Consider the following 24,185-nt stretch of genomic DNA (forward strand, 5'->3'; position numbering starts at 1 on the left):
TGTTCAGAAAAACCAAGTGCAATATTTTCATAGCAGGTTAATTGATGAAACTTTAAAACTTATAATAACTCTCGAGTGGTTGCACATGTATCAATGGCTCTGTTGATCCTTTATAAATACTTACCCTGGCCTTCTCCGTGTATACCAACATCCAGAAGTAAAACCAAAGCAAGCCGGTTGATAATGCCAAGAAGGGTAACAGTGACGAATAAAATGTGGCGCTGGAACGCCTAAGCGTGATCTCTTAGGAATAAGACACATCATGAATCAGAGTTCGAGTAGCAGGGATAACTGAGGTGCGGAATGAGCGTGGGTAATGTTTTGGTGTGCTGATAGTTGTCAGAATTCAAGGTGCCATCGAACAACTGTGCTTCCTTAGACAGAGCTATGGTCCAAATAGAAAATTTCCTTTCAAAATTGAGGACAAAACCTTGGATGCACCGGCAGAGCTTCAAAGAGCTTTACCAAGACCTCTTCAAGCCGTGCACTCTTCGGACTATGACCATAAAAACCACCGTGGAGAATGACAAATGGACGCGGAAATGCTTCAGGGCTTACTTGTCGAATCTATCGGCCAATTCATAGGTATGTCCAATCGGTGGAATTGTGACCCCAAGAGAAAAATGGCGCTAGACTGCCAATGGGAAGTTCACTGAGAGCATCTCCAACGGCCGCACAAAAAATTCGCGCCCAATAAAAGTTATAGCGCGTCACTTTAGCACTTTTAATGCGTCGGGAGCAACATCGCTATAGCAGACGCCCAAAAACACACGCCTGAAAAGCACACAGTGCAAACTGTGAAGCGCGCGCAATCTGGAGCCCAAAATATGTTGCACGCGATAGCGTTTTTCAGCGCGCGCCCAAAACTTTTTAGCGCTACAGCATCTGCTGGAGCTGTTCGGCGTCCAAAAAAATAAAATTTTAGTGCGCGGAGCTCTTTTTGGGCGCCTGTTGGAGATGCTCTGACAGCTCCACGCATTCGGTGCAATTCTTAGGTTGCATCACGCCTCCCCTCGTCAAAAAAGAAAAGAAAAACGTTCAGCTTGGTTGGTGATGCAAGGTTGTTGCCTCCCTTTCGTCCAAAAAGAAAAAAATCCGTTCCATTTTGTTCTGAATGCTGAAGGGGTCCATGATGAGCAAAGAGCACATTTCTGTCATTTGTTGGGTGTTAATCTCAAGCTTTTGAATACCTAATTTCTGTCATTTGCTACCACACAAAATGTTAGAGTTGTGTCGAATATAGTGTACAAGGTAGGTTACAGTTGGACTTGTAGTTGTATTGTGTTTAGATAGGATATGAAGTTGTGTCATAGTAGGACACTTGTATCCTAGGCCTTTCATATATAGCGGGGGTAGACACACGATGTAACCTATGCCAACATAATAGCACCGGAACGCAGGGGAGGCCGGCGGCATGTGCCGGTGTCCAGGGCGACCGGGTGCGGTATTGTAGCGGTGTCATGGGGAGGAGCGCCCATAGTCAGGCCCCGGGGATGTAGCCATATCGGTGAACCTCGTTAACAAATCTCGGTGTCGTGCCTCGTGTGATTGCTTGGTCCTTGCATGATCGACAGTATGCCTCGACTTATTCTAACACAAAAGTCCCTTTATCCATTGGTTAACATCTCTTGTCATAATCTGCAGATGTTGTGCAAATGTCGCCTAAATTACAAAACCAAACACCTTGTTGCACCACTGCAACACTTTCAGAGCTTTCAGGCAATCGGGATGACAGAATGAAACAAATTCAGGAGACGCCATGAACACACACCTCTCACGTTGGACACGAGCTCCCTGAGGAACCTGGCCGACTTGGTCACCTGCTTGATGGGTTCAGCTAGATCTTCCGTGTTTTCATCAGATCGCTGATAAGCCTGTGCAGATCATTATACGACGACCCGCCTTCCGCCACAGCGGCGTGAGCCTTCAGGGCGAGCTCCTGCGCCCGGCCCCTCGCCGCCTCCCCTGTTCCCCCGGGTTCCAAGAACCTCGCCACGGCCCGCGCCACTGCCGCGGCCGGCACCGTCTGCTGCTCCTCGTACCTTGTGCTCCGTGGCCCGTCCCACACCCTCTCGCCAATCTTGAGAACGTCCGTGACCAGCCTCTCCTCGATGAACTGGACGAACACCAGCGGCCACGTCAGCATCGGCCGGCCGCCGCCGCCTCCAGCAGCGAGCTCGACCCGCAGTGCGTCAGGAACTCCCCAACGGCTGGATGGGCCAGGATCGTGGTCTGTGGGGCCCACCCTCTGACGAGCATCCCCTCTTTCCGACACTCCTCCCACCCCGCCGGTGGCGCCCAGTCGTCGGCTCTCAAGCGAGCGGTTTGCCGGAGGCTTCTAATCTGAGACTTGAGAGCCAGCTCCTCGAGCTGATCATTCGAGATCGAAGTGTAGGTGCAGAAGTATACCTACCCCACCGGGCATCTCGGCATCGAGCCCAGCCAGATGCTCTACGCCTAAAAAAACTGATGCTCTACGCCTCGCCGCGGCCGCTTGCTCTGGCCGGTGGTAACGGCAGCGGCACTAGCCCGACGAAGTAGGCGCGCTTCACGAGGCCTTGCGGGTAAGACTCGCACTACCGGCGCTCGTGGCCACGTGGTCCAAGAACGCGTTGACGATGAGGCCGGTGTGGCCGTGTGGGGGCGATGTGGCTGCAGGTGGCGAAGAATGGGACGATCGGGATCCGCAACTTCTTGCCGTGCTCCGCCGAGGCCATTCCTTGCAATATTCAGTTGGTTGTTAGCCTTCTCTGGCTGTGGAGTGGGAGTGAAATAATGGAGTCAGCTCGGCAGCAGTGAACTGAAGCTCCTGGTGGTTGTCAAGTCGACGCCGGACAAGACACACACGCCCCCACTCCCAGCTAGAACACTGCTACTTGAACAAATAAAAGGAAGGCGACTTGTTTCTGTAGAGGAAATAGTCCACAGTCTCAGAAATCAAATGTACTGTATTGCAGTACATTCCTGAATAGTGAGAATCAACTGTCGGAAATACCACCGTAAAAAAAATGTCGGAAATACCTACTCTTCGCTCTTGCGCGTTAATTTGAAATTTGCTACGCCTGGTTTGAGCCAATTGCCGACAGATGCAATCTTTGATTAGCAATTTAGCATGCGTGACAAGAAGAAGTTCAGAACTGAACGAGGCTACGGTTTCCCCTTCCTTCCTGTCACATTGGACACGAGCTCACTGAGGAACCTGACGACTTGATCACCGGGGAGTTGGTAGCCATGAAGCTGTACACCATGTTCTCCACCTCGCGCATCGTCGGCCGTTGCTTTATCCAGGACACCGCTTCCAACTCCCGCGACAGAGCCTCCTCCTCCACCGTGAGCACCTAGCTCTCCCCGCTGATCCTCGCGGCCTCTACCATGAACAAGATTTTGTTACTCATTTCACAGAGGGTGGTGTACATGACGACTGAGGTTGGAGGGTACATATTGATGTGTGAACTGGATAGTGCATGTTACAGTTCTGGTTATCCATCAGTGATCCCTGGTTCCTAGTGCCTCCTATGCCTACACCTTCAATTCCAAATCCCTAGTGTGCAGATACCATAAAAATAATCGACAAACTAGGGGGCAAATAGCTCCCATGCGACATCTTTGAGTTGAATTGTCTCTCATGCGACGTCGTTGGTTGTAATGGCTCTCATGCGACGTCTCCCAGCGCAGAAATAGCTCAAGCAAGACAACCCGTTTACGCGGCTAGTTGGCTGTTAGTTAGGCTGAGGTTTGGTTAGGACACCGGGGGTTATGTGCTCTGACTGGTGGGGTCCACCTAGGGCCACGTAGTCAAGAGTCAACCGTCCACGACTCGACCGGTGACTGTGTGACCGTGCTCGACTCGCCCGTGCTGGACTGGGCGAGCGGCGCCGCCGTAAGCATCTTCTCCGGCAGTGGTTTCTTCTCCGCGGTGGTGGAGCGCATTTCTCGGTAGCGGCAGAGCTATTGCGAGTGAGCCCGAAACCCTAGTCCCACTTCCCAGAATTTTGGGGGATCTGTGGCCTCATGCCGCCCCTCTGTTTCTTGGCGATTTAGAATCTCGATTGGATCCGGGGGATGTTTCTTCTCCGCGGCCCGCCCGGTGGTGGAGCGCCTTTCTCGGCAGCGGCTATTGCGAGTGAGTATTTTCCAAACTCTAGTCCCATTCCCCAGAATTTTGGATAAATATGTGGCCTCATGCTGCCCCTATTTCTTGGCGTTTTAGTATCTCGATTGGATAGGAGCGCGGGGGCTGAATGAGATGGAGCGAGGAGACAGTGCTTCAAATCGGTAATGCCGCCCTCTTTTCTATTTTAGCTGTTATCGAACTCGATTTGGTAGTGACTGTCGCTTACACTGCTGTCGCTGCCTGCCATTGACAAAACAGGGGAGGTTCAGGTTCTGCCACCGCATTCGCAATTATAGTGGAATTTTTTCCCTGTAAAGCCAAGCTCAGTGATGGCAGTGTCCAAGACATTGATAGAGATACCACCGTGAGGTTGGATGTCGAATTTGCAAATGTTGATCCCCAGGAATTGGAGAGCATGAAGGAGAAGGCCGTGGGCAATTTGGTGGAGACAATTGGGGAGAGTATTGTTTGGGGTCCAGAACAAGAGGTATCTCTGCAACGTTTCGATAACTATAATGGTGAATATGTGAGAATTGAAGATGGAGAATCCATGGTTGCTGAAATTGATCAGCAAGAAGGGTGGGCAAGCAAACAAGTAACATTTTATGCTGAGCTAATTGATCTCATTCCAGAGTTGGTTATGTGCCATCAAAGATGGCTGCACAGGTGAAAGATAATGAGTGGGTTTCACAAAAGAAGATGTTGGCATTGTTGACTGAACCGACTGTAGTAGCTGAAGATACAGGGATTGATGCAGATGGAGAGGAGGGAACCCATGGTGCTAGGAAGATTGTTGTTGACTGGAATGTGGTAGAGTTGAATGAAAAAACAGATTTGGTCATTACACCAATATCTGACATTGATATGGCCGAAATGTTTGGCATTCAAGTTGATGACAAAGATAAGGAGAAGGATGACAGTTATTTGCCTGCTGATGGTAACACATGCCCTAGAAATGCAAATGAGGATGAAGAAGAGCTGATGAGAGAGGCTGCAGATGATGTGGATGATGCAGATGATAATGAGCTGGTTTGTTTGTATGCCAAAGAGAACCCAGTTATTGAGGTGGGAAAGTTGTGGCCAAGCATGAAGGAGTTTAGGATGTCTTTCAGGACCTATGCACTGAAAAAAGAATTTGATGCCAAGACTATGTGGACTGATCGAAAGAAATTTTATGCTCGGTGCAAAGGTTATGATGGTGTGGCAATCCTTGCAAATGGTACTTGTCTGCCAGACTACAACCTGATGGAAGTACAGTAAGGGTAAATCAAATACCACACCAGCATACATGTATGACCACTTCACAGAGAGTTTCAAAGATGACATCACAGCTTTGGGTTACAGAGAAGATTACTCCTATTTTAGCCAAGACTCCAAACACTACTGCAAAGAGGCTTAAAGTTGACTTGGAGAAGCTGTACCCCATCCAGCTGCAATATACCACAGTGTGGAAAGCAAAACAAAGGGCCATAAAATCATTGTATGGTGACTGGGCAAATACATTTAGGATGTTGTATAGTTTTAAAGAAGAGGTGGAGAAGAGGTCACCTGGAAGTGTGGTGGAGATAGATACAGAGGTAACAGAGGATGGCAAGGTTTTTTCAACAAGTTTTTTATGTGTTTGAAGCCTTGCATAGATGGATTCAAAGCAGGTTGTCGTCCATATTTGAGCATAGACTCATCTTTTTTGACTGGAAAGTGGAATGGTCAGTTGGCTACATGCAATGCTCTAGATGGACACAACTGGATGTTCCCAATTGCAATAGGAATGTTTCAATCAGAGACAGAGGCATCATGGATATGGTTCATGATGCAACTGAAAAGATGCATAGGGCCAGTTTCTCCTTTGGCCATCCACACAGATGCATGTAAAGGGTTGGAAAATGCAGTAAAAAATGTTTTCCCCCATGCTGAGCAGAGGGAGTGCTTTGGACATATGTGGATGAATCTGATAAAAAAATTCAGAGGAGATGGATTTGGGCGCATGTGGCCAGCAGCAAGATCCTACACCAGACAGACACATTTCTATCACCTTGGTAAGATATTGGCATCATGTAGTGATAATGAATTTGCTTCATGGTTGAACACACACCATTCTCTGTTGTGGTATAGATCAGGTTTTAATACTGCCATAAAATGTGATCATATCAATAACAACTTGGCAGAAAGTTTTAACAACAAAGTGAAGGATTTGAAAGACTTGCCTGTGCATGACATGGTGGACCAAATAAGGATCATGATCATGCGTTTGTGGGAGTTGAGAGGAAAAATTACTAATATTTTGGAAGGGGACAAGCTTCCAGCAGTGGTACAACAGGTGGTCAACAGGAGTAGAAATCTTTCACATCTATCTGTTGAGAAATCTTCCTTGTGGGGTGCTGAAGTTAGAGATACAAAGAGTGGCAAGAGGCATGTGGTAAATATTGAGTTGCATGAGTGCACTTGCCAAGAGTGGCAACACACTGGAAAACCATGTGAGCATTCCATACTTTTTTTGGCATCTAAACCCAGGTTAAATATGCACCCATATTTGCATGAGTATTATTCAGTACAAAAATTCAAAGCTGCATATGCAAGTCCAATTCCTGCACTGACTGACCAATCTCAGTGGCCTGAGGTGGAAATAGAATTTACCTTGTGTCCCCCTGTCACTAGAAGAAAGGCTGGGAGGCCAAAACAGAGCAGATTCAAAGCTTGGTTTGAGAAAGGTGGTTGTAGTAAGAAGGGGAAAAAGGAAAAGGAAAAGAATGATAAACCCAAAAGGGCTAAAAAAGGTAACAAAAATAGGTGCAAGTTGTGTGAGGTACTTGGGCACAGAGTTGGTTCATCCAAATGCATCTACACTCCTCAGAGGCCAAAGTATGTTTATGTTACTGTTTTTGCAAGTTTTTGATTTTGCTACTTGTTCTAGTATCTAACCAAGTGAAATGCTTTACTTTTTAGGAGGAAGCGTGCAGAAAAAGCCCCACATCTTGTTGTTGAACAGTGCTGGCCAGTGAAAAAAGCAAGACTCAACGGCTTTAGAAGGAAGAGCACTAAGCAGATAATGTTTGGTGACAAAGATATGGAGCAAACTGAAACTGTTACTGCTGAACATGAGCTAAGTGCTTCTGTTTTGGACGATGTGATGCATACTGAATCTGTTTTGCAGGCGCTAGGGCAATCTGAAATTGTTGCAGATGAAGCAACTGTTGTGCTGCCATGCGAATCTGCTTTGACAGCTGCGTTGCCATGTTTGGAGGTTGTGCTGCCAAGTGTTGAGTTGCAAACTGAAGTAGTTGAACAATGTGTGCCATCTACTCAAGCTGCAGAAGTGCAAACTGAAGAAGTGGGACATGGTGAGGGGCAAAAGTTGAGGGGGCCTAGTGGAGTTGGCAAGAAAACTAAGGGGCCAAAAAGCAAGAGCATCAGCGTCAACAAACTATGCGCCGTGGAACCAAACGTTGGAAAAAAGGAGAAGAAATCGAGTGGTACAAAGAAGCAAAAGAAATAGAGTCGAAATCATTCAAATTTGATGTGAAAACTTATGTTTGTTGTCATTTGATGTGAAAACTTATGTTCTTTCATGTGAAAACTTATGTGCTATGATGTTGATTTGACTTGAAATAAAATTCAAATTTGAACCGACATTCAAATTTGAACCTATCTCCAATATTTTTGGAGTTCATTTGTTTGTTCTGTGATGTTGCATTGTTTTATGTACTACTATGCACTTTAGTTCATAAATCCAACCCTTTTTGTGAAGTCCAACTCATAGTCACTGAAAATGTTGTCCAAACAGGCTCCAAAGTAAGGGTAAACGACCCCATTTCTAAGCAAGTTTTTTTCGACCTTCTCAAAATCACAAAAAAAGATTTTCTTAGCTTATATTATACCTATATAGGATCAATACGAAGTCTCACCTTTTTTTGAATAAGTATTCATATTATTAATTTATTTTTGAAAAAACACCCTTTAATACAAAGTCAGCAATAAAACAAGTTTAAAAATTTAAAATGCAAAAATAACTTCAGATCCTCCTTAGTCACTCCAAAATGAAGCTAAGGTGAGGTTTTTGATTTTTTGCATTTTCAAAACCTCAAACCCTCTTCCCACTCCTTTGAACTCTATGCAACCTCAGTCGAGATAGTCCAATTTGTGAAGGTTTTTTCATGCAAAGATCATTAGATCAAGTTTATCATTTTATATCATAACTATGTAACATAACAAGACTATATGCGCAGGTTTTTCATTTTTTAGATTTTTTTGAATTAGTTATACAAATTTGAATGTTCGGTCAAACCTTTCAAAACCCCGTTGACTGGCTCCAAAACCCATGTAACCCTAGCGCCAAACGTCCACCGTCGATCTAACCCTAACGCCAAACTGCGGCCGTCGGATAGGCCTTCTAGAAGGATTCCGCGGGGGCGATCCGTGGAGCCCTGATTCTCCAATCTGATTGGCCACCGTTTTTTCTCTCTGTTCGAACAGATAACGTTGAGCGGGGGAGCATCTCAGTGACCGTTGGGCCGAGCGGATCGGGCCCGGCAGAGCCTGGTGTGCGTGCGCACGGCCATCGAGAGGGGGGATGGGCTGCATGCGAGAGGGTCAATGACATGTGGGCCATCCCTGTCCCATGCATGCCACGCAACGTCGCAGCCTAGCTATTCTGTGCTCGTGAACGGTGCCCGTGAACGCTGTGACACAGCCTAGCCATTTGCATGCGGGCTTGCATGCACGCATCGACGCAGTAAAGCAGCGGCAGGGGCGCAGCGTATAGGTACGTCGCATCTAAGCTATTTTAACAAATGCATGTTTGAACCTGAGACACGGGACGGACGCGTCGGTGGTGCAGCTCCTTTTTTAGTGTCACGCGTGGATGAACGGGCCTGTTTCCCACACGCTGTCACTGCCGATGCAAGTGCACGAAACGATGCATCTCGCCTGTGCCGCCCGTGCCTCTTTGGATGCTCTGCCTGCCTTTTTGAATTAATGCCCGCAATTACTTATGCCAGTACGAACGGAGAAGAGAAAACGATCGAGAAGGCACCGTGTACACATTGACCACGGCTGCAACGCGGCTATAAAAGGGCACCATTTCCTCGTCCCTCTCACACTCATCTCTCAAGCCTCCTCCGCTTCTTCTTTTCGAGCCAAATCCACCACTCGAGCCACCATGCAGTTCAATGGCCCTACCTACCGTCGCCCTCGCACCGTGCCGGAGAGGGAGTACCCGGCCGGAGTCATCGTCGAGAATAGCCTGAGGGTGTGGGCCATCTCAAGGTGGAGGGGCCCTAGAGAGCTGGCTCGCTTCTTCCTCCAAGCCGGCTACCGCCACCTCCCTCCGGGCACTCCGCCCATGTTCCACCTCCATGAGCAGTACGATGGCAACGCCAACGGCTTCGTCATCGGCCTCTACGTCACCTTCACCAACCCCTACGACGCTCACCACCTCCTCGGCGAGGTGTTCTGGTGTGGATGCGAGTTTATCGCGTTCACGACCTACAACATCTTCACCAACTTCCACCACATCTTCCCTCACCCCAACGGCATGCACACCCTCCCCTACCAGATGCCGGAGAACGACGAGTGAGGGGCGCCGGCTAAGGAGGAGGGGCCAAGGAGTTGTTCGAGTGCGAGTCTTTCTATCTAACTAGCTTGTGTTTGTGTTGGTTCGGGCGTGTGTGCTCGTGTCTTCTATCTATCTAGTTTTAATTATTTTCCTTTCATGTTTTATGAACTATATGTTGTAAGGGGATGCCCCTCTATATGTTCTATCTATCTATGCTACTAGGGTACCCGATGCCCCTCTATCGTGCTATCTATTAATTTTTTTCGGGCCTAAAGTTTCTCCATTGCATTTTATTTATGCGGCCATGTGAACTAAAAAATGCACTAAAACATGATCCAATCATATAAGTTGTTGTTAGCACGTGTCTAGTTAATTATCTTCTTTTTATGTTTTATGCACTATATGCTGTAAGGGGATGCCCCTCTATGTTGTAAGGAGATGCTACTAGGGGCACACTAGATGTCTTCTTTTTTTGAGAGGGGCACAACCTTTTTCGGTTGAAACACACGAGTAAAAACTTTGAAAACACCATAGCACAAATCTAAAAAGTTTAAAAATGATGCTTGGTTGAAATAAACTAGAACCAAACAATTGCAACTTTTTTGGTTCACAAAGACTGCAAGTTAGACTGCTAACTAGAACCAACCTTTTGTTTTAGCCGAAACAACACGGGACCCTACCATCGGACACGATAGCTTATGCATAAAAATAGCTCAAATAATTATCAGATGAGTTATCTCAAAAAAGGTGACTGCAGGAAACTTAAAATTTGTGAAATAACCTAAAGCCGAAAAGATATATCGATGTCAATGACCGTGTGCACTTTTTTTTGCACTAGCTACACTTCTTTTATCAATGGGCCTGGATATGTTCTATTCGGCCTTGCCTAACTTCTATATGGGCCTGGCCTTTTCGGGCAACTGTGGACGAACCTTTTTTTTCTTTTCTCCCTCTACCACTGAAACTGAAACTGATGACGAACTGAAGAACTGAAAAAACGGGGCCGGGGCCAAAACAGAGTGGAGAAGACATGCCGAATTCGTACAGCGCAACACTTTTATTCAAATATCCATATCATTACGATTACAAATGATGCCCAATCTATTCACTTACGACTAATTATCATCACATAAACAAATGCGAGAGCAATTACACAAACATAAAAAAGTCCGGCCATCAGCCCCATCAAATTGCCCTGCTTCTGCAATTCGATGAGTTTCTTCATCTGCTTGTTCAGCTTCTTCAGCTCTGCCATCACTCCTGCATCCCCCACAGTAGCACCAATGGAATGGGCGCCCCCAATGGAATTGCCAGATCCAGGGGCCCCAGATCCAGACGCGCCCGATCCAAACTTGCCCAACTTCTCCGCCTCCAACGGTAAATCGAGCTCCCCTGATGCACCCTCTTGCTGAATCCGCTCTATGTACTCATCTAGCCACTCAAAATGGGTGCATTGCTTCAATTTCTGAAATCGGAAAGATGAACCCTAAATCCCAAATCCGATGAAAAATGGGCAAATATGAAATTGGGAGACAAAAACCAAAATTGGCATATTGAGAAGTAAAATCTCACCTTTCCCTGCTCTGGTTTGCTCTCGCATTTCACGAATTCCCGCCCAAGGTTGTCATTCTTGTCGGTCGTTGTGACTAGCCGCTTCAGGGGTGCGATACATGGGCATGCAGGGCACCTTGTCGTTGGCACTGCGCCATAGCGCGGCCATGAGCGGCGGGAGGCTGAAGCGGAGCTCGACATTGCTAGGTCGTGTCCCGGAACGGCGTTGCTGCGCGTCGTCGCCGGAGAAGAAGAACAACAACGGTCGGGGAGGGGGGGGAGGATGGGCTCGGGTGCTGCACGGCTCGGGGCACGGCTCGGTGCCCTCTTGTACCAATGCTGACCTGGATAAGTTAGTGGGTCCCATGCTGTGGGTCCCGCTCACCTGACCAATGCTGAGTTGGATAAGTTAGTGGGTCCCATGCTGTGGGTCCCGCTCACCTGATTCGAGTTTTAAACATGTGTCTTTGGATTAGGCAGCAGTGTCGCATGGGAGCTATTTTTTCCAACGCAGATGTGCATGAGAGCTATTACAACCAACGACGTCGCATGAGAGACAATTCACACCAACGACGTCGCATGGGAGCTATTCGCCCCAAACTAGGAATGCTAATTTCACTACAGGGAAGAGGGCTATTTATCTTCGGCTTAGTGAAGGCTCGCTACTTATAAATGATTTGGACACGTGGTGGATGTAGTGACAAGAAGTCAAATAGCTAAGGATTGCTTAATTATGAGCTTGGTTCTCACTTCTCAGGTAGGTAAGAGCCTATAAGATCTTTGATCAAACAATAAATTTGGTGTGCTTATTTTCCCTTGGGTAGGCCAGAGACAATGAGAACTTTTAAAACGAAGATTTTCCTGAGTTTGTTTGTCTTTGGCGAGGTGAGTCTATTAGGCTACGGGAGCTTTAACCACCGCCATCTAAACGTCGTTGTTCAACACATAGAAATCTAACATTGTAGAACTAAAACTATGATCTTGGCCAGAAAAAACACACACACGGACAGAACTCCCCCACCTCTTGGCGCCTAAGTGGATACTGAAGAAGACGAGCGAATCGAAGCTATAGCCAGGACTGAAAAAATAGTGGTGGTCGGTATCTTTTGTATACTTGGTACTCCCTCCGTCATAGCTAGGACTATAGCTGGCCGGGCCAATCAGGCCAGCCCGTGAGCACGCCAGCATGGCTTGCCATAGGCCAGGCACGGCACGTGGCACGCCTTGGGCCATGCCTGGGCTTGGAAGCTGGACAGGCGGGCCGACACGGCATGGACCGTTTATTTATTTTTATTTTTTTAGATTTTTTTTCATATATATTCGTAAAATACATCCTAATAGACCTAAAAATCAGCCCAACGGGCTGAAAATGTGCAACCCAACGTGCTAAACGGGCCAACGTGCCTGCCTGTTTACTAAATAGGTCGTGCCTGAGCCTAGAGGCGCAACACGTGGGCCGGCACGACACGTGACACGCCTTGGGCCATGCCTGGGCTTGGAGGCTGGACAGGCGGGCCGGCACAGCACGGACTGTTTATTTATTTTTATTTTTTAGATATTTTTCATATGCATACCAATGTTTTAAATAGCGGGCTATGAAAAATAGCGTCGGGCCTCCAAATCAGCTATAGCGGGCTATTTATGAAGGCGGCCATTTAGCGGCACCCTGCTGAAAAGGCTATAGCGGAGCTATAGCCGGCTATTTAAAACTATGATATATACGCGTAAAATACATCCTAATAGACCTAAAAATCAGCCCAACGGGCTGAAAATGTGCAACCCAACGTGCTAAACGGGCCAACATGCCGGCCCGTTTACTAAATAGGCCGTGCCTGAGCCTAGAGGCGCAGCACGTGGGCCGGCATGGCACGGCCCGCTTACTAAACGTGCTTCCGTGGGCCGTGCCGTGCCAGGCCCGATTAGGCCGGGCCGGGCCGTTTGGCCAGGTTTGGCTAGGACTTAACGCATGTAAACTTGCACTTGCTCATTAGGCCTTGTACAATGGGATGTGTTTAGAGAGATGCTTAGAAAAATAAACCGGATTTTTCTGAAGCACCGGTGCCTATTTCTACAAAAGAGACGCTTAGTTAAGCGTCTATCCTGTATAAATAAGCACCAGTGCTTAAAAAAAGCCTGGTTTATTTCTCTAAGCACCTCCCATTGTACAAGGCCTTAGGCATATTTTTAACAGAAAGCTATGCTTTATGTACTAATCACAGACTAATTGATAGGATTCGCATTACATACGCAACACGTGATACATTCTCTTTCTGATGCAGCTTCTTCAGCAAGTTGTTCTCGGTCCATCGAGTTTCAAATTATCAAGCATATTTGCCCAGAAGATCATATGCAGCTCTGTTAGATGGAAACTCAGGGTTCAAGATTGTTGACCAAGAACTATCGAGAAATAGAAATAGATGCTCCCAGAAACTACATCCTATATCCGTGGCTGACGAGGGCCTCAAGCGAAGCTGAAAATGGGCTGACATTTAAAAATAAATAAATTCACGCATCTCAAGATTGGCAAGCGCGTAAATAAAAGTCAGAACACAACTCAGTCTGGATGGCTATGTTGCATGTGCTCGTTCAAAAACGTTTTCTTCAAATCTAGGCCCGAATTTCGAAAAAGGCCACGATGAACAAATGGTGAAGTCTTCGACTATTCTGCTATTGTTAATGCGAGTCGTTCTCCACAGAGATCTCTGCGCGGAACCGTAATGGACTTTGCCATAGAAGGAAGTGGAGTATTTACGAAAAAAACTATCAACCCTGATGAGAAACTACCACTTTAGGAAACCTAGCAAAAAAACTACCACTTTATGACTAACTTTTGGCAAAAACGAACTACCAATTCTGGCAATTAGCCGATTCGGCCAATTTAAACCCGTTTATGACAGGGTTGGCCTATGCGTCAGGTTAACTGTTAACTTTGACCGTTATTTCAAATAGGGCCCACACGTCAACCCTACTCTTCCTCCTCCTCCTCCTCCCCCCCCCCCCTCTCTCTCTCTCTCTCTCTCTTGCATTTCAACAAGCGGCTTGTGTGCATCTAGGAATGGATACCTCGTGCTGTTCATCTAGGGCGTTGGGGACCGTCAAGAATCTCAGCCTCGGGGGTGCCACAACTCAAAGTTTACACCAAACATCATCATAATATCAACAAATAATCCTAACATAGCATGAACTTCATAGATATTTAGTGTTAGATACATAGTAAAATTCTAACATAGCATCAACCCCATGGCACCCCCACTAGGTCCACCCATGCGTCCAGGAGGCACCGCTCATCGGCGAACGACACCAGGAAGCGACATCAGGAGACCCAGCTGACGCGGAGCCACCAGAAGATGCAACACTTGTGGATGCAGTGAGAGCAGGGCATGGCTCTGAGCTTCTCGTTGTCGCCATGCTTGAAGTCCTCGAGGCACACTATGCAGCCATCCTCCCTTATCCTGCATGTCGCCAGCATGGGCAGGGCAGCTATGGCCTCAATAGACCTAGGTCGAAGTCGGAGAAGGAGCTGGTAGCCCTCACGGCATCTTCGGCATCGGCATTTCTGTTTCGGCAATGACCTGGAGAAGAGCTCGTCAGCGGGCAGCTGGAGGCAGCGCCCAGTGACGGGGTCCCGCGACGGTGGTTCCTGTGCGTGTGTGTTGATGCGTAAGGGTGTGTCTTTTCTACTAAGAATGGCATGTGGGTCCCACATGTCATAGCAGTGCAGGTTGACTTTGTGCCACGTCAGCCCCAACGGGTGGGCCATATATGTCATAATCATCATTAATTTGAGCTCATTCAGTTACTAAACAGACCTGGTAGTTTTTTTTGGCGAAAAATAGTCCTAAAGTGATATTTTTTTCCTAGGGTTCCTAAAGTGGTAGTTTTCGTCGGGGTAGGTCGAATTCTGGTAGGCTTTTGTTAAATACTTCAAGATGTGAGAAGTGCGTACACCCAGATCAGGCTATAGCACGATGTAAGGCGTTGAAGGCCGATGTCTAAAAGTTCAGTTTTGATGTGCGCTATGTGGAGGACATAGGCTAAGGAAGCACATGCGTATTTGGTGCCGGTTCTTTGGTGAAGCAATGGTTGTGTGTGATGGTGTTTGGCTGGTTTGTGAGATGGGCTTGAGCCATATTATTGGAGAGTGGTTCGACTATGAAACCTGGCAATGTATGAGGGTTTGAAAATTTCACATATCCTTTACGAGATCGAGGAGCTAAGCGGGAATTTTGCCAACTTTTTCTACCGGTCATGTTGGGAGGGAAGCTAATGAGGCGACACATCTATGTGCGAAGCAAGCTAGCAAGAGTAGGAGAAGATGTATCTGACTTTTTTTCCTTCATTGTTCATGGGATACTCTTTACAAAAACGATTGTATTCCCATTGTTTAGATCAATAAAGTTTGTGTTAAAAAAAATTAGTTGTTTAAACCAAAGCGAGAGGAATGCATGGTGGGAAGCTATTGGAGCAAGGAGCAGTAGTTTGCAAAACAATGGTCTAGACGCCCTACGGCTTCTCGTCAATCAACGTAGGTGGCACATTTTTCTGCGATTGTGTGACACGGGCCTAGTTTCTTGAATAAATTCAAGCATGTGAAGCAGTAATTTACTCTGTATTCAGAAAAACCAAGTGCAATATCTTACAGGATAATTGGTGAAGCTTTAAAGCCTATAATAACTCTCGAGTGGCTGGACATGTATCAATGGCTCGTCTAATCTTTTATAAATACTTACCCTGACCTTCTTCATGTATACCAACATCCAGTAGTCAAACCAAAGCATGCCATGCCGAGAAGTGATTGAGAAGGGTAACAATGATGATAAAATGTGTCGTTGGAACAACCTAAGCGTGATCTCTTGGGAATAAGAGGCATCATGAATTAGAGTTAGAGTAGCAGAAATTCCTGGTGTGTTGAATGAGCATCGGTAATGTTTTGGTGTGTCAATCGTTGTGAGAAGGCAAGGTGCCATCGAACAAGTATGCTCCCACCGACATTAGAGCCATGCTCCTAATGGAAATATTCCTTTCAAAATTGAGGACGGACGCCTGGATGCACCTGTAGAGCTCCAAAGAGCTTTACCTAGAACTCTTCAAGCAATGCACTCTTTGGACTGTAACCACAAAAATCGCTATGGAGAATGACAAATGAATGCGACACTTGAAGTTGAAGGCTGACCTTATTGTCGAATCCATCGCCCAACTCACTGATTTCTAATGTGACTCCAATTGGTGCGGTTGCGACCGCGAGAGAAGGATGCTCTGACCAGGCATTGAACTGCCAATGGGCACTTCACTGCTAGCTTGGCGTATTCGGTGCGATTCTCCGACTGCATCATGCCTCCCTTCGTCAAGCTGGTCTGGTCCTCTGATCGCAATGAAAGCAGCGGTGCCAGCCTTTCATAAAAAATCCCTTCAATTATGTTCTGAATGCTAAAAAGGGCCATGATGAACAAAGATATCTATTGTTCGGTGTTTTTTGTTTTGCAAAAAAACTTTCGATCTACTCATCATATGTCAAGGTAGTATAAAAAACACAAGAAATAAAAATACATCTAGGTCCATAGAATACCTAACGACGACCACAAGCACTGAAGCGAGCCAAAGGCGCGCCGCCGTCTACACCCCTTCCTCATTGGAGCCGGGCAAGATATCTATTGTTCGGTGTTAATCACAAACTTTTGAAGACATGATTTTTGTCACTTGCTAGCACACAAAGGCCGCGTTCGGTTACCCTCGGCTCCACACTACTAGGGAAATGCCTAGCAGCAGCGCGGGGACCCGCGCTATTGATAAGGCGCTACAGCTAACCCGTAGCAGCAGTGCTTGTTGGCCCGCGCTACTGCTATACAAGCGTAGCAGCAGCGAGCTATATAACAGCGCGCTACTGCTAATAGCTCTAGCGCGCTGTATTAGGCCGCGCTACTGCTAGTGGCACGCTGCTGCTAACTTTACTTCCCTCGCTACTGCTAATTTTATTAGTTTTTTTCCTGCATATTTGTTTTGTATTTGAACAAGCTTTATACAAGAATCTTTAGCACATACAAATCTCATCATCATACACATACAAATGGCTGTGAGACCACAAATGTAATCATAGCATATACATACAAATAGTCTCATCAAATCATGTCATCATCATAATCATCATCCAACACAAAGTGGTCTAGAGGCCCAACGGCTTCTCGTCAACCAACGCAGGTGGCACATTTTTCTACAATTGTGTGACACGGGCCTAGTTTCTTGAATTCAAGCATGTGAAGTAGTAATTTACTCTGTGTTCAGAAAAACCAAGTGCAATATCTTCAGTACAGGATAATTGGTGAAACTTTAAAACCTATAATAACTCTCGAGTGGTTGGACATGTATCAATGGCTCTGCCCATCTTTTATAAATACTTACCCTGACCTTCTTCATGTATACCAACATCCGGTAGTCAAACCAAAGCATGACGGTGGATGATGCCGAGAAGTGATTGAGAAGGGTAACAATGTTGATAAAATGTGTCGTTGGAACAACCTAAGCGTGATCTCTTGGGAATAAGAGGCATCATGAATTAGAGTTAGAGTAGCAGAAATTCCTGGTGTGTTGAATGAGCCTTGGTAATGTTTTGGTGTGTCGATTGTTGTGAGAAGGCAAGGTGCCATCGAACAAGTTTGCTCCCACCGTCTTTAGAACCATGCTCCTAATGGAAAATTTCCTTTCAAAATTCAGGACGGACCCCTGGCCGCACCTATAGAGCTCCAAAGAACCTTACGTAGATCTCTTCAAGTAGTGCACTCTCCGAACTGTAACCACAAAAACCGCTATGGAGAATGACAAATGGATGCGACACTTGAAGGCTGACCTTATTGTCGAATCCATCGCCCAATTCACTGATTTTTAGTGTGACTCCAATTGGTGTGGTTGTGACGGTGAGAGAAGGATGTTGTGACATGGCGTTGAACTGCCAATGGGCAGTTCACTGCCAGCTCGGCGTATTCGGTGCAATTCTCCTGCTGCATCATGCCTCCCTTCGTCAAGCTGGTCTGGTCCTCTGATCGCAATGAAAGCAGCGGTGTCAGCTTTTCATAAACAAAATCCCTTCAATTATGTTCTGAATGATGAAAAGGGCCATGATGAACAAAGATATCTATTGTTCGGTGTTTTTTTGCGAAAAAACTTTCGATCTACTCATCATCTGTCAAGGTAGTATAAAAAACACTAGAAAAAAAAACATCTAGGTCCATAGAACACCCAACGACGACTATAAGCACTGGAGTGAGCCAAATGTGCGCCGCCGTCTTCGCCCCTTCCTCATTGGAGCCGGGCAAGATATCTATTGTTCGGTGTTAATCTCAAACTTTTGAAGACATGATTTCTGTCACTTGCTAGCACACAGAATTTCCTTTATCCATTGGTTAACATCGCCTACCTAGAATCTGCACATGCTGTGCAAATACCGTCTGGATCACAAAATTAAACATGTTGCTGCACCACTACAACCAATAAGGGCAGGGCAGCTATGGCCTCAGTAGACCTGTGTCGAAGTCGGAGAAGGAGCTGGTAGCTCTCACGGCATCTTCGGCATCGGCATTTCCGTTTCGGCCATGACCTAGAGAAGAGTAATTTACTCTGTGTTTAGAAAAATCAAGTGCAATATCTTCAGTACAGGATAATTGGTGAAACTTTAAATCCTATAATAACTCTCGAGTGGTTGGACATGTATCAATGGCTCTACTAATGTTTTATAAATACTTACCCTGACCTTGTTCATGTATACCAACATCCAGTAGTCAAACCAAAGCATGCCGGTGGATGATGCCGAGAAGTGATTGAGAAGGGTAACAATGATGATAAAATGTGTCGTTGGAACAGCCTAAACGTGATCTGTTGGGAATAAGATGCATCATGAATTAGAGTTAGAGTAGCAGAAATTCCTGGCGTCCTAAATCAGCTGGGTAATCTTTTGGTGTGCGGATTGTTGTCAGAAGGCAAGGTACCATTGAACATGTTTGCTCCCATCGACATTGGAGCCATGCACCTGATAGCAAATTTCATTTCAAAATTCAGGACTGACCCTTAGATGCACCGGCAGAGCTTAAAGGAGCTTTACCCAGACCTCTTCAAACAGTGAACTCTCCGGACTGTGACCACGAGAGAAGGATGCGTGACCTGGCGCTAGACTGCCAATGGGTGCGTTTCTTTGGTTCGATCACGTCTCACGGTCGTTGCCTACCATCCGTTCCATTTTGTTCTGAATACTGAAGAGGGCCATGATGAGCAAAGAGCAGATTTCTGTCACATTGTTGGGTGTTAATCTCAAGCTTTTTAACACCTGATTTCTGTCATCTGCGACCACAAAAAACTCCCTTTATCCATAGGTTAACATCGCCTATCATAATCTGCAGATGTTGTGCAATTGTCGCCTCAATTACAAAATCAAACACGTTGTTGCACCGCTGCAATACTTTCAGAGCTTTCAGGCAATCGGAATGACAGAATGAAACAAATTCAGGAGACGCCATGAACACACAAGTCCAAGGAAACCAATCTCATTGCTTCCCCTTCCTTCCTACTTGGTCACTTGCTCGATGGGTTCACCTAGATCTTCCGTGTTTCCATCAGATTGGTGATAAGCCTGTGCAGATCATTGTACGACGACCCGCCTTCCGCCACAGCGGCGTGAGCCTTCACGGCGAGCTCCTGCGCCCGGCCCCTCGCCGCCTTCCCGGTTCCCCCGGGCTCCAAGAACCTCGCAATGGCCCGCGCCACCGCGGCCGCCGGCACCATCTGCTGCTCCTCGTACCTCATGCTCCGTGGCCCGTCCCACACCCTCTCGCCAATCTTGAGAACGTCCGTGACCAGCCTCTCCTCGATGAACTGGTCGAACACCAGCGGCCACGTCAGCATCGGCACGCCGGCCGCCGCAGCCTCCAGCAGAGAGCTCGACCCGCAGTGCGTCAGGAATGCCCCCACGGCTGGATGGGCCAGGATTTCTGTCAGGGACCTTCCCTAACTATACATGTACTTGGGCTGGCTCTTGGATATCACATGGGCTGGCCCTGGCCGGGCACCATCAAACTGCTAGGAGCTATAAATAGCTGGAGGGGAAGCAACGACAGAGCCATCCAGTGGATCACGACAACGGCGGCTCGGCTCTTTTCCCTTTCCTCCTCGCTACGAACCCTAGCCACCATTCTTGTAATTCCCCTGTAATCGACACCAAATCATGTACCTGAGAGCGTTGCTACTAGTAATCGAGTCCATTCCCTACTCATAGCCTAGCATCTGGTATCAGAGCCAGTCCACCACCTTCCCACCACCCAATTTTCCCCAATTTTCTTCCACACCGATTCATCCGTTCCACGGCGACGACGCCATGCCTGCTGACTTACCACCGGAGTGGGATGCCATGTCTGCCAATGAGCAGTTGTTGTGGTATCTCGAGAGATTATGCGCTAAGGCAGAGGAGATGAGCGCCGCGTTGGGTGTTGCACGGGTGAGTGACCCTCCCATGGGCACCTCGCTTGTCGATCCAGCAGCCTCAACCACGACGCATGCCTCGTCGGCGCCCGTCCACGAAGTCTCCTGCTCCATCACCAAGTCCCAGGAGATTCCCACGGTCGCCCATGATGGAGGCCCGGCGTGCATCGCGATGGTGCCCGTCACCTGTTCGATGGAGTGCTCGACCCAGGTTGACACCATCGACAGCATCGACGAGGTCCATGACGCCGCCACCACCGTCCACCTCGAGCCCACGGTCGACCCCATCTCGGTCCTAGAGGTCATCCACAAGGCGGCCCCTGACTGCATCATGGCGGCGCCTGTGACCTGTTCGACCGATTGCTTGAATCAAGTTGTCGCTCACGGCAGCATCAACAAGGTCCGAGATGTCGCCACCGTCATCTTCCCCATACCCGCAGTCGACCTCCAGCCCGCCCTCGTCACCACCGTTCATGTCGCCAATGGTTTAGGACCTGTCCCCGACAACGCCACTCTGGAGCTTGCTTCCCTCAAGGTGCGTGGCGCAGGTCACGAGGTTGTTGCCATCGATGTTAACGTGCCCACCGCGTTGGCATTCACCAGGTCGCCGGTGTGGCCCAGCTCCGACTTCGACACTTCCACCCTTGTGAAAAACAAGGTTTCAGCCATCAAACGAATGCAGCTGTCCATGGACCATGACCTGGACTTGCCACCCACAAGACACCAAGGACTACGGATACGTCCGATGCCGTGGCCATCACTTTGGAGAGATATTGCAGACGGCAGCGAGAGCAGTGTTGGTTCCTGTCCCAGTAAGCATGCCAAGCTTTTTTCTGACGATAAACAGTGGCCTTTGGAACTCGGCACATGCACCATTATTCTTGCTCTTGAAATGCATCATTCTGGTCTTGTTCCTCTGGTTGTACATCAGCTTTGGAGTGTGAAGAAACACAGTGCTGGGAACACGGTGAGCAGTTTTGGTTCTCAGTTAATACAATGTGAGCCAGTGCTTTGTTCTTCTCTAGCTAACATCACTGAACAAAGGCAGCTCACTTCCTTGGTTCCCACTGAGCTAAGCAATTGTTGTGAGGTTGGGTCGAAGAGAGTGAAAGTCAACCCTCTGTCTGTTTTCCCTAGTTGCTCTAAACATTCCCAATGGAAAGTTGCTCCCTGATAAATTATGTTCCAGTGTTAGCAATTTGTGTTGGCATGCAATTACATCTGCCCCGGATATGGGTTTAGTGGAATATTGGGAGGACCTATTTCTAGTTACCGATGAGCAGTCCAGGAAGTTGGGTACTACTAGAAACCATGTGTGCAAAACCCACGAGCATTGGAACTTGTCCGAGCATCACATACTGGAGCATGCTACTGTGTGTAGTATTTCAATGGGTGACAAATTGCAAAGGAAGATTCAGCTTATGAGCTTGTCAGTGCACCAAAAACATTTGAGTCAATGGAAATTTAAGTGGAGTGACCATACTGTCAGCGGAAGTCGACAGATAACGCAGGTCATGTGTTCCTATGAGTTTCAGAGCAACTCAGTGGTGTTTGCAACTGCTAGTTCAGCTACAAGATTGCCAATTCTCCAGATCGATACTTGGGCTGGCTACCTGCTGTCATCAGGTGTTGCTGATCCTATGTTTTGTGCAATCTTCCCTGGCCAGAAAATAGTGATGTTCTGTAGCTGGGTTGCGACCTTGGTGCAAGTGCAACAACACATCAGCAAGATTTTCCATGGCTTGCCTAGTTCCAGCAGCAGTTCGAAGTTGGGGTCTGACGTGAGCATCGACCAACTGGGCATGTCTTGGGATCCTGGAGAGCTTGCATTATTGCGGTTACTAGAATTCACTCGGCGAGCGGTTCCTCAAGGAGGGAGGGGCATCATCATTGTTGCTGCTGTCATCGCGCAAGGCTATGCCGACCAAGAGTACTACCTCGGTTTCGACCACGGCTGTACTGACAATGGCTACGCCCTCGACACCTTCGACTGGGTTTCATTCAGCCACAACAATTACTTCTCCCTCGTTGAAGTCTACCCCGACTCCGACCAAGGCCAGGAACATCGAGCGAAATGGGATCCGGGTGGTTCTTGGTGGCGTCGGCGGCTTGGGGTCAAGCCGCATTTCAAGGAGGGAGGGATGTCACGGACCTTCCCTAGCTATACATGTACTTGGGCTAGCTCTTGGATATCACATGGGCTGGGCCTGGCCGGGCACCATCAGACTGCTAGGAGCTACAAATAGCTGGAGGGGAAGCAACGACAGAGCCATCCAGTGGATCACGGCAACGGCGGCTCGGCTCTTTTCCCTTTCCTCCTCGCTATGAACCCTAGCCACCATTCTTGTAATTCCCCTGTAATCGACACCAAATCGTGTACCTGAGAGCGTTGCTACTAGTAATCGAGTCCATTCCCTACTCATAGCCTAGGAATTGCGGTCTGTGGGGCCAACCCCCTGACAAGCATGCCCTCTTCCCGACACGCTCCTCCCACCCCGCCGGCGGCGCCCACCCCTCGGCCCTCAGCGCCCACAAGAACGGCTTGCCGGAGGCTTCCAATCCGAGAGCCAGCTCCACGAGCTGATCATTCGAGATCGAAGCGTAGGTGCCGAAGCATACGTACACCACCGAGTATCTTGGCATCGAGCCCAGCCAACTGATGCACGACGCCTCGCCCCCGCCGCTGGCTCCGGCCGGTGGCAACGGCAGCGACACTGGCCCGACGAAGTAGGCGCGCTTCACGTGGCCTTGCGTGTAAGACTCGCAGTACTGAGAACGTGTTGACGGCGAGGCCGAAGCACCTGGCTTGCCCGGCCATGATCGGGCCTCCAAATCGGTCGTGTTTCGCTTGGCACCTCAAGAACTCCGGCAGTTCAGTCCTCGGGATCCGTATCTCCGGCCCTGGAAACCCAGGGACGATCACCTCCTGGCAGTCCGAGTCGCCCTCGACGGCGCCTCGGAGGTGGCGCATGGCAAGCCTTGAGAAGAGGCCAACGACACTGATGGTAATGCACGGCACGCCGACTTCATCGGCGATGGTGGCGTTCCAGAAGAAGGGGACAGCTCCCTGATGAGCGCCTCCTGCACGGGCCGCTGACCGGTCATGTCCGGGAACGGGTAGGTGGCTATCCTGACGGCGATACTCGCTGCGGACGGGTCGTGCCGCTCGAGCGCGGACCGAACGACGGACACGTTGGCTGGGGTGACCGCCACCGTAGGCTCGACGGTACCCGGCATGGCGCACGGCGAGGTCGGTGTGAGGGCCGATGTGGCTGGTTGCGAAGAAGGGCACGATGAGGACCCGCAGCTTCTTGCCGTGCTCTGCCGAGGCCATTTTTTGAAAAGGCCATTACTCGCAATATTTAGTTGGTTATGGAGTGGTAGTGAAATAATGGAGTCCGCTCCTCGTTCCCCTGCACATACCTAGGGCTTCCTCTCTCCTTGCATAAAATCAGACATGCTATGCTTCTGCCAGTTATACACAGGGTCGATAAGAGGCTGTCTGGATGG

General features: G+C 48.2%; 1 pseudogene; it reads right to left on the reverse strand.

Moving 5' to 3' along the window:
* Nucleotides 1-1,560: 1,560 nt before the first annotated feature.
* On the reverse strand, nt 1,561-24,009 carry LOC109759021 (UDP-glycosyltransferase 73C4-like; annotated as a pseudogene).
* Nucleotides 24,010-24,185: the final 176 nt, after the last annotated feature.

The sequence above is a fragment of the Aegilops tauschii genome, chromosome 1, assembly GCF_002575655.3.
Source record: "Aegilops tauschii subsp. strangulata cultivar AL8/78 chromosome 1, Aet v6.0, whole genome shotgun sequence".
NCBI classification, from domain to species: domain Eukaryota; kingdom Viridiplantae; phylum Streptophyta; class Magnoliopsida; order Poales; family Poaceae; genus Aegilops; species Aegilops tauschii.